Source organism: Danio rerio, chromosome 14 (assembly GCF_049306965.1).
Source record: "Danio rerio strain Tuebingen ecotype United States chromosome 14, GRCz12tu, whole genome shotgun sequence".
Lineage (NCBI taxonomy): Eukaryota > Metazoa > Chordata > Actinopteri > Cypriniformes > Danionidae > Danio > Danio rerio.
This window is the reverse complement of record NC_133189.1, coordinates 7,967,935-7,982,037: the sequence shown is the minus strand read 5'-3', so window position 1 is coordinate 7,982,037 and position 14,103 is coordinate 7,967,935.

Sequence of the window (14,103 nt, the reverse complement as noted above, 5' to 3'; positions counted from 1 at the left end):
GCTATGCGAGTTGCATGAGCCGTGGGTTACGCTGTTCACTTGATGCAGAAGTATAAACCAGGCTTTATACTTCTGTGGTCCGGTGCAGCCTTCGCGTGGTCGCATCTCTCTGACACGCACCTCTCAAAAAAATGTAACACGTTGCAATGACACGTATCGCAAGCTCTTATTGGTCAGTTTGGAGGTACTAATTTGTGGGCAGGGCTGAGAGCCGGGAGCAATGGAGCGAGTGTTTACAAGTGTGGAATCCGTTGAGGACCGCCGTATAGAAACATTTGTTTTGTGCTTACTTTAGGATTTAAGTTGTTGCACGTCCGCCAGTTCCCGCCTCTGAATAAACGAGTTTTAGCTACATGAACATTAAGATGGCGTTCAGAAAAAAAACCAAACCCCCTCGAATAAACTTGACACAGAGGAGCATAACGTAACCTACTGCCAGCTAGCGTTTCGGAAGTGTTATTGCAGAACAACACAAACAGCACAAATGGATGTTTTCGTGCAAGGCACACACCGCTAGTTATGTCAATCGTTCGCCGCAGAAGTTTAAAACAGTACTGTGATACTCTGGAATAAATTCCTGAGGAAACAGGATAACCTAACCAGTGGCGTAAAGTAACTAATTACAAATACTCAAATTACTGTAATTGAGCAGTTTTTCTCAGAAATTGTAATTTACTTTACATTGTAGTTTTAAAAATGAGTACTTTTCCTTGAGTACATTTTTAGTGCAGTATCAGTACTTTTACTCCACTACTTTTCTTCAATCTTCAGTCACTACTTTATTTTTTTCTTGTCTATGTGGATTAGAGAAATCAGTTCTGTGATTCCTGTCCAATCAAATCACACATAGAAGGTAAATCGCATCATTATGAACTACCTCAAGACATGTGCACTTTACATTGCAGCAAACTGTTTTGGAAGCAATAAAAATGTTTAAGAAGATGTTCAAAAATCTTTACACGCGTTGACCCAGAGACTGTTTAGATCAGGGATGCTCAAACACAATCCTGGAGGGCCGTTGTCCTGCAGATTTTAGCTCCAACTTGCCTCAACAACACACCTGCATGGATGTTTCTAGAAAGCCTTGTATGAGATTGATTAGCTAGCCCAGGTGCGTATTGGGATTGGAACTAAACTTTGCAGGACACCGGCCCTCCAGGACCAAGTATGGGCACCTCTGGTTTAGATGCATGTCACTGATGAGAAGATGATGAATATTTACAGTATGATGATCGAAATGGCCTTAAACACCTAGTAGACACAAGACGTCAACATACCGTCAGATTGAAATTGTACACTAACGTCCAACCTAAAACCAACCAAATATCAACGTCTAATGATGTTGCAGCTTGACGTTGTGTCGACGTTACCACTATGACGTCTATCAGACGTTGAATTTTGGTTGCCATAACTGATGAATAAATATCAGTATTTGACATCAATAGGATGTTGGTCTAAGATGTTGGCTCGACATTGAATTTTGGTCACTTTCTAACCTAAAATCAACCAAATATCAACGTCATATGATGTCATTATTGGACATCAAAATAATGTTGTCCTGAGACGCTGACTAGACATTTAATTTTGGTCACCTGACATCACAACCTAAATCTAACCTAATATTAACATCTTATGACATTGTGTGCCTGCTGGGCAACAACTAAATGCACTACAGAATGTTACGTTTACACACACACACCCACAAATGCATCAACTTTTAACAGCAAAATACTCACTACTCACTACTCATGAGTACTTTTAAAAGGGCTACTTTTTACTCCTACTTTCACTAATATTTACAACAGGTACTTTTACTCTACTCACTACATTTGTAGGCAAGTAATGGTACTTTTACTTAAGTATGCTTTTTTAGTACTCTTTCCACCACTGAACCTATCAGATCTGAACATAATATTAAAGGTCTATGGTGACATTTTTAATGTCAACACTTTTACCCTGTATTTTATTTGAGCAAATGTACATATTCAGACATAACTACGCACATTCGACTTTTTCTCAAGCATTCACACAAGCAGATGACTTACATGTACAGTCACTAATGAGATGTGCATCTATATATAGGCCGCTACTTTAAGTTCACTACTCTCCAAAACTGGAATGTTCTGAGTGGTTGCCAGGGTCATTGCTATGCGGTTGCTAAGGCAGTCTGTATAGTTGCTAGGGTGCTTTTAAATGGCAAGTCAAAAGTTATACACAGCATTTCTTAAACAGCCATTTTGCTAAACACACAGCTAGTTTTCCGCCAGACTTTCTTGTAAGTTCTTCCCTGGATCCACTCACAGAGTGTTCCGTTTGTCTTTCGTCTCCAGCTCTCCATTTCTCCTCTCCACTCATCCCTCGCTCAGCTCATCATTGCTTTACGATGGCTGTGACCTTTTCAGTGGCACTCCACTATCAGACTCTTATCTCACTGCCAGTGTAGCCGAGCGGTCATTTATGAGGTCACTTCACAGAAGTGGACATTAGCGATAATGTACTTCCAGTGACTCAGGTGTCACACTAAAGCGTAGGCAAGCAAGCGCGCACACACATACACACACGCGCGCGCGCACACAGCATATAATCATCCAGCTCTGTGTACATGACAGAGATGTGGACGTTGTAACAAATTAAAACGTCCGTAGGTGGAAGGAATATTTCGCTTGATGAGAGAAGAGAGGGGGGGGAAAAAAGAGAAAGAGACAATATATTTTCTTCAGAGTATTACAAATGCGCACGCACACACAATTTCTCGATCCCACTCGGTATGTACGCTTGTTAGTTCCACTTGAAATGGCAAATGACAAACAATCAGAGGCAGTGAAGCAGTGGCTTACCAGCTCACAGAACCAGCCAAAACAAAACAAACAAGGCAATTACTGCAATTCACACTACACCAGTTCTCCATGTTAAACACACACACGCACACACAGATAAACACAAAGGCCTTTGCAATTATAAACATTATTCTCATCTCTCGCAATCTATTTTTGACATGCAAACTAACGGGCGCGCGCATACATAAGCCAGAATATAGAGGCGCGTATTAAAAACGACTAGAGTCACTGAATAAAATATTTGCTCATCTCCAAGGTTATATGAAGAGAAGGTGGAGGGGGAAAAAATCTCTGAACTGATTTTTTATACATCACTGGCTTTGCAGGGCTTTGATAACCTGAGGCCAAAAGAGGAAGTTGGCAGATGTGTTTAGTTTACGGCCCGTTTGAATGTCTCTTGCTCAGAGACACAACAGCTTCGTGCTGCACAAATACACACACACAAAACAGATCGTTAAAGGCTTCTTAAAGGCGTAGTTGCTTGAGTCCAGAATGAATTTTTGATGATGAAATTCTGTCATCATTTACACACCATTCACTTGTTCCAGCGCTGTTGGAGATTATTTCTTCTGTTGAGCACAGAAGATGATATTTTGAAGATTGTTGGAAATGGGTGTGCAGTTGAAGGCTAAATTATTAGCCCTCGTGTTAAAAAGTTGTGTTCTTTTTTAAATATTTACCAAGTGCTTTTTAATTTTCACACACGGGGATAATTGTAACACACACTGCAGGGCTCAACAATAAGAACTGCCCGGTGGCCCGGGGCCAGCGTGAAAGAAGCTCGGGACAGTAGACAGGATTGTTACTGGCCCCTATCGGCCAGCAACGATGAGCAAGTTATTTTTTTCATAACCTGGTAAAAACCAGTACAGTGAAAAGATGGCAACATGGCGACAACTTCAAACTATGAGGCTAAAAGAAAACGTCTGTTTCTAAAGTCTTGGAAGCAGACAATTGCATGGAAAATCTTGAATTTTGCTCATTATACATTTATTAACATTTTTAAAATGTTTAAATTCTAGATTTAAAGACATTATTTAAAATATGTGGCGATGAAATACCTATTAACTTTTTTTGTTGTTGTTGGGGCCAGAGAAAAGTTTGGCAGGGCAAATAGTCTCAACACTGGCCCGATCGGCCCAGTAGAAAAAATCCTTAGCGTTAAACCCTGCACTCTAAAAACCGTTGAGTTAATTATTTAACCAAATGTTTGAGTTAAACAAGTTATTCTTAACCTTTATTGGATAATTTTGACAACTCAACTAGCTAAGTTAAATATTTGGTGCTTTTTAACTTTTATTTGGTTATTTATTTAATAACTCAACCAGTTGGGTTAAAAATTAGAATTTCAACAGTCAACCGATTTAACTGACACAAAACAGCTGTATTAATATGCGTGCGTAATGTTTTTGCGTAATAAAGTTTATTTGAGCTATACCACAAAAATATTGTTGTTATTTTTTTTATCAAATGACCTCTTCGTGTTGTGTTTTTATATCCGTTTCACCATCCAAGACTATATTTTAGAAATGTTTGGATATGGTTAAAATGTATGGACACTGAGTGAAGCCTGCTGCAGCTGCTGGACAGCCCCATATGACACCTAATGACTACAGCCCCATTGACACCCTCTGCCAATGCATTGATGAAATTAACAATTGGATGTGCCAAAACTTTCTTTAGTTAAACAAAGAGAAAACAGAAATGATTGTGTTTGGGAACAGAGATGAGGTTCTCAAGGTAAATGCTCTAAGTATTTAAGGTAAAAGTTCAAGAATCTTGGTGTGACTCTTGAGTCAGATCTGAGTTTCAATAGTCATCTCAAAGCACTTAGTAAATCAGCATACTATCATCTCAAAAACATAGCACAAATTAGATGCTTTGTTTCCAGTGAAGATTTAGAGAAACTTGTTCATACTTTTATCAGCAGCAGGGTGGATTACTGTAACGGCCTCCTCACTGGTCTTCCTAAAAAGACAGTCAGACAGTTGCAGCTCATCCAGAACGCTGCAGCCAGAATTCTGACCAGAACCAGAAAATCAGAGCATATCACACCTGTCCTCAGGTCTTTACACTGGCTCCCAGTTACATTCAGAATAGATTTTAAAGTATTATTACTGGTCTATAAATCACTAAATGGCCTAGGACCTAAATACATCACAGATATGCTCTCTGAATACAAACCCAACAGATCACTCAGGGCTGCGTTTCCCAAAAGCATCGTAAGCCTAAGAAGTTCGTAGAAATGATCGTACGACTGATCTTAATATTACGGTCTGTTTCCCAAAAGCATCGTAACTTAAGTAGCACTTGAAAATCTTAGTGGATCTACGAGTGCTCTGGAGTAATCGTAAAGCCTTAAGTGCATCGTAAGGAGACAGAGTTATGAGGGCACCTGCTGGACAACCGGCAAATTGCACCTACAATTTACTTCTCTTCAAAGTCATTATTCATTTTATTTGTACGTATATCTCTATTCATTTATATTTTCTACACATTACACAATTCAATATACAAATAATAATGAATAAAGAAAAAAATAAAAATTACATAATAAATGTTAGAATGAAAAAAAAAATTACACTGTTGTATATGGACATTTCGAGGGTAGTAGGCTATATTTTTGTCCTATTAGCAAATGCACATCAGGTGGGGATAATTAGGCTAAACTTTTCAAAAATAAATGTAAGAGCTTATTTATTTATTTATTTATTTACTTATTTATTTATTTTGATGTGAGATAAGCAATTTTTGATAAAGAAATTGATAAATAATTCTACTTAATTAAGGTTTCATATAAATATCGAAAATGATGCTGATGTCATTTCCGGCAAGGACTGTTAGAATTAGTTTTATGCGAGATTGGAGCAAGACAGTGTTTTTACAGTACGACATTTCCAGTTAATTTATGTTTTTAAACTGGCTCAAAATTTTTTTTTTTATGTTATTCGAGTTGAATATACATTCACACAAGTAGAAGAAGAATTATATGGATTGCTATAACATGTGCAACAATAACGAGCCATTCTATAGCGTGACATTTCAGCACTTAACAAACGGATAGCGACTCCTAAGTTGCACTTAAAGCTGGGCTACGTGCAATTGTGTTAAGTGCATTTTTGGGAAACGCACGTGAAACAATAACGAACGTTCGCAAAATGACTCGTAGAAAACGCTCTTAAGTGCTAAGATCAATCGTTATCGGGAAACGCAGCCCTGATCATTAGGATCATATAAACTAGAAGTTCCAAGAATTCAGTCAAAGCAGGGTGAATCAGCTTTCAGCCACTATGCCCCCCGCGGCTGGAATCAGCTTCCAGAAATGATCAGATGAGCTCCAACATTAGGCACATTCAAATCAAGACTGAAAACACATCTGTTTAGCTGTGCCTTTACTGAATGAGCACTGTGCTGCGTCCGACAGATCGCACTATTATGTTTTTCTCTTCTTCTTTATTCTTTTATATCACATTTTACCTGTTTTTATCTTTTATTCTTGTTTATGTAAAGCACTTTGAATTGCCACTGTGTATGAAATGTGCTTTATAAATAAACTTGCCTTGCCTTGCCTTGCCTTGCCTTGGACAGTCTCTACAGCACACGGAGCTCCATATTCTGCTCCATCAACACATGATTTTCTGCTTGCACAGTTTGCAACTGCCTGCACTTTGATCTGTTTCTTCATTGTTTGTGATTCTTGATTTATTTTAACAAAAGTGTCTGGAACTAAAATGTAATGTAAATAAGCATTTTCAAAATTTTCAATATTGTATGTTATTTATTTACAAAGTCATAATTATAAAATTAATAGCAGTGCTAGTAATAGTAGCAATAGTAATACCAGAATGAAAAAAAAAAACATTTAATCAAAATAACCCAATGCATGTGATTGTGTTGATGGAGGCTTTCACGAAAATGCAAATCTAATTGCAGAGTTATTTAACAGAATAGTAAATCAGGCAAGAATCAATACAGAAGCAATCGGGTACATACAGATCATCCAGAAGTCATCCTCGATAAACAGGCAAAAATGGTCAAAACCAGAGAAAGGTAAGATAAACAAGGAACAAAGCTAGAAATAGATTAAGTAACAAAACAACAAGGATCAAAAAACACGGCTAGACATAATAAACACTTAGTAAAGTTACAAGTTTAACTAACAAAACAAACAAATAACATTCAGCAATGTGTGTGTGCAAGTGTAGTGTATAAATAGCCTGTGTACTGATCAGCTTCCAACTGTGAACTGCAACTGGTGTGTGTGTACAGGTCAAATGGGATTTGTAGTTCTTTTGGTGGCAGATTTGTAGTTCTTCAGCCATGTGGATTAGATCACTGGTGATTGTGACAGATTGAAATAAATTGAGATGACTGAAAGATCATTTGATTCAACCCAAAAATGAAGGCAGCAAGAATTGTTTTACAGTGTGCAGAAAAAATGAAACTCTTAAGAAAGTAAAAACAGTGTTTTGGGTGGACTATCTATTTAAATACTGTAATTTGATCACTCTTACTTTAGCATCTGTAATTTGGCTGTATAAAATAAGTGCTTATGTAAATGACTGATATAAATTGTCAGAAGGAAGCATTCGGGGGGTTTTGAAGTAGGTTAACGTGAACATGTTTCTTTTTTTAGTTGTTGTTTGTATATTTCTGACACACACACACACACACACACACACACACACACACACACACACACACACACACTGATTTGATAGACTTTTTTTGACTGGCAGTAAATTATAGGCCTACAAATGGGTAAAATGAAAGCCTGACATGAACTGTGTAACAAATAAACAAGAAAGAAGTAGACAGGCTCAAAGTTTTATCTGTCATGTATGAGTCATACTGTGAAAATAATCCTTCTGAAACATTTTGACTAACGGCAATAAAAAATTTGTTCTGTGTCTTGCTAGCTTGAATATTTGAATTGTTATAACTATGTAACCAATGTAAATGCAACGTATGAATGTTTATTGTTACTAACTAACATTAGATCATACAGCTGATTGGTCAGTTACAACGATCCATGATGTGTTATTCCAAGATAACAACACTAAAACTATTAACACAGACTCAGCTGGGGACTTTAAATCATCTTGAATGTCAGTGAATATGTTTACATCCACATTCGTATTTATATGTTTGTCTTTTACAGCACAGATTTTCAATGTTGGGAGCCATCTTAATACATAGGATGGTGTGTGCTCCCTTTAGCTATTTTTGTTTCTGTCAGCTTTGTGTTTAATTAAAGAATTAATAAACTGTTATGGCTCAGAACAAAGTTTTTTTTTAATTATTACATTACACGAGTGCGCAAGTGTGTAATAAGCTGGATAAAGTAGATGCAGGTGGTTGATATTGCAGATTATAACATGGATGTCTGGCATACCTCTTATTGGTCAGTCTGCTTGGTCATTCCATAGTAAGTTATTGTGAATTAATAACAATATGTATGTTAGTATACGTTTTGTTTGTATTTTTGACAGTTTGGTGGCATCTAGTGGCTGAATAATGTTAGTGTATGGTCCATTCGGCAGTTTTTATTTCCATTAACTTTGCATTTAAAGAAATAATAAACTATTATGACTCAAAACAATGTTTTGTGTCTAATTATTACATTGCACACGTGTGTAATAAGCTGGATAAAGTACATCCGGATGGTTGTTATTGCAGGTTATTATACGATTGTCTGGAATACTTGATTCTGATTGGTTTGTCAAGATATTCCAAGGTATGTTACTGTGAATGAATTATAATATGTAGGTTAGTATATGCTCTATTGAGCTGATTTTGTTTCGGTCATATTTGTGTTTTTGACTGTTTGGCGCCATCTTGTGACTGAATAATGAACAGGTTAGTGTATGCTCCATTCAGCCATTTTTATTTCTGTCAGCTTTGCATTTAATTAAAGAATTAATAAACTATTATGCCTCAGATCAATGTTTTGTGTCTAATCATTACATTCTGCAGGTGTTAGATTAACAGGATAAAGTAGATCAAGCCAGTTGTTATTGCAGATTATTACACCGCTGTCTAGAATACTTAATTCTGATTGGTCAGTCACAACATTCCAAGGTATGTTATTGTGAATGGATATTATGTATGTTAGTATATACTCCATTAATCTAGTTTTGTTTGTCAACTTAGCGTTGTTGACTGTTTGGTGCCATCTTGTGGCTGAATAATGCACAGGTTAGTGTATACTCCATTCAGAAGTTTTTGTTTCCATTAGCTTTGCATTTAATTAAAGAATGAATAAACTATTACGACTCAGAACAATGTTTTGTGTCTAATATTACATTACGCAGGTGTGTAATAAGCAGGATAAAGTAGATCAAGCCGGTTGTTATTGCAGATTATTACACGGCTGTCTAATACACTTGATTCTGATTGATAAGTCACGACATTCCAAGGTATGTTTTTGTGAATGAATAATACGTAGGTTAGTATACGGTTTCTGTCATCTTTTTGTTTTTGACTGTTAGGCGCCATCTTGTCGCTGAATAATACACAGTTTAGTGTGTGCTCCTTTCAGCAGTTTTTATTTTCGTCAGCATCTAATTAAAGATTTGATAAACTATTATGGTTCAGACCAATGTTTTTTTTTTTTTTTTCTAAATTCAGGGGTGTCCAAACTCGGTCCTGGAGGGCCGGTGTCCTGCAGATTTACGCTCCAACTTGCCTCAACACACCTGCAAGGATGTTTCTATAAAGCCTTGAAAGAGCTTGATTAGCCCAGGTGGGTCTGATTGGGGTTGGAACTAAACTTTGCTGCCCACCGACCCTCCAGGACCGAGTTTGGACATGCCTGGTCTAATTAATACATTTTGTGCAAATGTGTAATAAGCAGGATAAAGTAGATCCAGGTGGTTGTTATTGGAGTTTATTACGCAGCTGTAATAGCACCACACAGCTGTTTGGCACCATCTTGTGAATGAATAATGCCCATGTTAATATATGCTCCATTCAGCAGTTTTTATTTTCGTCAGCTTAGCATTTAATTAAAGATTTAATGAACTGTTTTGGCTGAGAACAATATTTTGCATCTATTTATCACATTACGCAAGTGTGTAATAAGCAGGATAAAGTAGATCCAGGCAGTTGTTGTTGCAGATTATTACACTGCTGTCTAGAATACTTAATTCTGATTTGTCAGTCGTGAAATTCCAAGGTATTTTATAGTGAATAATAAAATCTAGGTTAGTATATGCTCCATTGAGCTAGTTTCATTTGTCAACTTTGTATTTTTGTGACTGTTTGGCACCATTTTGTAACTAAATAATGCACAGGTTAGTGTATGCTCCATTCAGTGGTTTGAGTTTTCTTCAGCTTTGCATGTTATCAAAGAATGAATAAACTATTATGCCTCAGAACAATGTTTTGTGTCTAATTGGTCCATGTTTTGTGTCAAGTAGCCATGTAATAAGCAGGATAAAGTACATCAAGGGTGGTTGTTTTTGAAGAATACAGCCCTTCAGGATTATATTCATGTTGGGTTGCCAATAAGCCTGTCAGGCTTTATTCTGTGATAACAACTGCCTGGATGATAACTTAACACTAATGGAACCCTAGAAATACAATTTATTATTATTATTATTATTAATACTATTATTATTATCATCATCATCATCATCATTTTTAATATGCCAGATAAATCACAGCACATCCACATAAAATAATCAGGAAAAACTGTTTGCTTGGTAATTTCTTCTATTTATAGATGTAGTTTTATAAATATTAATTCTAAATCTAACGAGAGAGGAACCCTATAGCTCAAAACATTTTGATTGGAAACATTTCATCCTGTCACACCTTCAGAAAATCTCAATATATTAACACGCTCATTAATTGAGCTATGCTAATTTTATAATGCAATCCGATTTCTTAACACCTAAACACGAAACATTCTTTGTCAAACAGAAGGTGTAAGATCTGAAGATTTTGTTACCTTTCAAAAATGGAGAAAGCAGTTGTTTCACTGAATGACTCGTATATAATGTATCTAGTAATGAACATGTATAGTATTTTAGTATTTTCGTCTGGGAGTTCAGAGTAAAAACCCTTAATGTTTGCAGAGGTGTGTAAATGTTTGTAAGTTCCTCGTGAAGGTGTTGGTGTGTGTGATTTTGGGCCCCTGATAAGGGTCTGAATGTGTCTCGCTCTGACCTCTCCCGACCCTTGCTGACCTCTGCTGACCCTGTGGCTGTGCGGGAGTTTTATCTGACCACAACAGTGTGTCTGAAATCCTCAGCGATTTCTCTTGCTACTGTATGAAATCCTGCTTAGATGTGGTGATGTCCTGCACAATGAGCAGGTAAAGTGAGAGGCTAAACATTTCCTGGAGAAAAAGCACAAGTCTGATAACTTCTCTACAAGCTGCATCCATGCAGTGGCGTAGCGGACGGGCCCGCAGGAAACTTTTTATTCTTTGATAAAAGTTCACACGTCTGTGTTCTCTGAACACTTCTCAAGCGGTGGACTACTTCATTCTGATTGCTTGCCGCCAATGTTGCCAACTTAGCGACTTTGTCACTAGATTTAGCGACTTTTCAGACCCCCCTAGTGACTTTTTTATGTGTTATTGGAGATTTTTTTAGACTGTCATTTTTCCATACTGTACCGTCCCTACTCTTCTCAACGAGCTGCGTGTGATGCTGCCGACCCCTCCCCCGCCTCACAGCACTGACAGGCGGCCCAGTCAGTCCTCAACAGCCGCCTCTCCCACCTGCAGCCCGAGAGCAGATCACCCCTCTGCGTACCGACGACAAATGATTTAGCACAGGAAGTGTGAAGGTATTTCCCTTGTACAGTCAAACCGATCTACTTCTACTTTATTTTAACAATTTATTTGGACCGTTTATTCTTTTCTTGTTCAAAATCACAGATATTTTAGTGACAGTTTCTGAACTTGTCTGAGTTTATTTCATATGAGAGATTACTGCACATTCACTAACGTTACAGATCTATAATGATATACTGTATTCAAACAGCAATAAATGTAGTTAAATAAACATGCTTATATAAAGTGTAGTGCAATTATAAATACCCCTTTATTAACCATAGGCTGTTAAACAGAAACGGTAGAACGTTATGACGTCAGTGATATGCAAATTGACGTATGACGTATCCCCCCCCCTTCATCAGGGGGCCCCGTCAGCGATCCCTGCAGGGGGACCTCCGCATTTTGCGCTACGCCACTGCATCCATGCAGTCATGTAATACAATTCTGTCTTGATTTTTCCAAAAATAAATAAATAATATTAATAATAATATTACATTATTATTATTATTAGTAGTAGTAGTAGTGGTGGTAGCAATAGTGGTAGTAGTAGTATTTATATTTTATTGTGTTCAGGCCTTTGTTTGTTTGTTTAAAAATTAAATTATTATTATTATTATTATAATTATTAGTATTATTATTATATTAAAGATTGAGGGATTGAAAGTAAACTATTTAATCAATAAAAAAATCTTGTGTTGTAAGCTGTAGCATGAGATAACATTGTTATAATTATCAAATGTGAACTTTTATTTTCCAGTGAATTTAATTACAACTGTGAACTACAGTATTGCAGTATCTACTTATTTCTAGTGAAAAATAGTTTGCTTTAAAATTACAGTTAAAACTTTAAACATTAGTTTAACTTTGCTTCACAACAGTAATGATAATACAATAATAACTGACCAAGCCGGGGCTCGAACCAGCGACCTTCTTGCTGTCAGGCGATCATGCTACCCACCAGACAACAAGATAAATTAAACATTACGTTTAACAAATATAGTTAGAATAGATCCAGCGGGAGATCCTTGATGAGCAGTCCGACGTACACAGCTCTCATCTGGGTAGTTATGCTGCAGTGAATGCCGGAGTGTGTGTGTGTGTGGTCATGTGATGTGCGTTTTTAGCAGTGTAGTGTGGATGGAGAGCTGTTCACAAACGCTAGGTAAAACCCCAGTGTGTGGACGCGAATCGCTTTGATTCTAAAACGCCGTTTTAAAACTAAAACGTATTAGTGTAAACGGGGCTTATGTTTATATCAAGCGGCAACCTCCCGCTCTCTCTCAGGAAGCCAATACGGAAGTAACTAAAACTGCAATTCATCCGAAATTCCACAAGTCCTGGCCGCTCCTGGCTCCAAAACAGAGCAAATTTCATTTGAGCCCACTGTTAGAATGGCCAACTTTACAGCAGAAAAAAAAGTGTTTACAGCCTGGTACAAAAAAAGATTTTGGTTAATACAGCTAATATTACCCTTCATGACAACTGTGAGGGGGGTGAATTTTTTTATAACTCATCCGTTTCCTTTATATTAGGCTATATTAAGTTTGCATAATTAAGGGCGTGGCCACTTGAGTGACAGCTAGGTCTCGTTGGTCGCCGTCACGTCACCTCAGCTGAATCCTGCAGATTAGCCACTGAACTCGGCATATTTATCATATTTCTGTGCTGTTTTATGTGGCTTTACACAGTCAACTGCCTTTTGGACTTGTTTCCTACAATTATTTGATGGAATGTCATGCTGAGTGCACGTTATTGTGCTCACAAACCATTCACGTGGCCTCTGTTTCCCATGTGAGTAAAGTTATATACTTATATACCATCTCTATACATGTATTTGTTTTATTTAAGATCATTTATCGTTTATATTTAGAGCTGTAATGCACTCCAGAATCTGTCAGATTGATTAGCTGTAGGCTCTAGAACAGTCCTCTGAAGCGTTGTCATACAGTGTTATGCTGGATTTCATTAATAGTCTTACATTAACTAATACAGACTATTTCTGAAGAGTTTGGAAGTAATTCGCGTTTTCCTCCTGTTGAGAAACGTCATAAGAACAATGTTTAGTGGCTCAATGTGTTACAGCAGTGTTTTTAAAAGACTAAACACTTTATTGATATAGTGTACAACCAAGCACAAGTGGTCAGAACACAAACGAGTCACAAGTGATAAAGTATTAAGCGTTCTCCCAAAGTAAACCAGGTGTCTGAACCAGGTCCAAGCAAAATGCAGCATGCGTCTGTAGCTCCGCTCACTCTCCGCCTCTTTGCCCATGTTTGGTATCCTGCCGTGGGTGTGATGTGTGGGTGGGACGCGCAAACAAAATGGCGACCGTTGGCCGCGCCTTAACTTTTATGATTTTGACTGTAATGTAAAAACGTAAAGCTGCTTTTGTTATTATTAATAATAATAATAATAATAATAATAATAGTTCCTCACATTTATATAGCACTTTCTAGACACTCAAAGCGCTTTAAATAT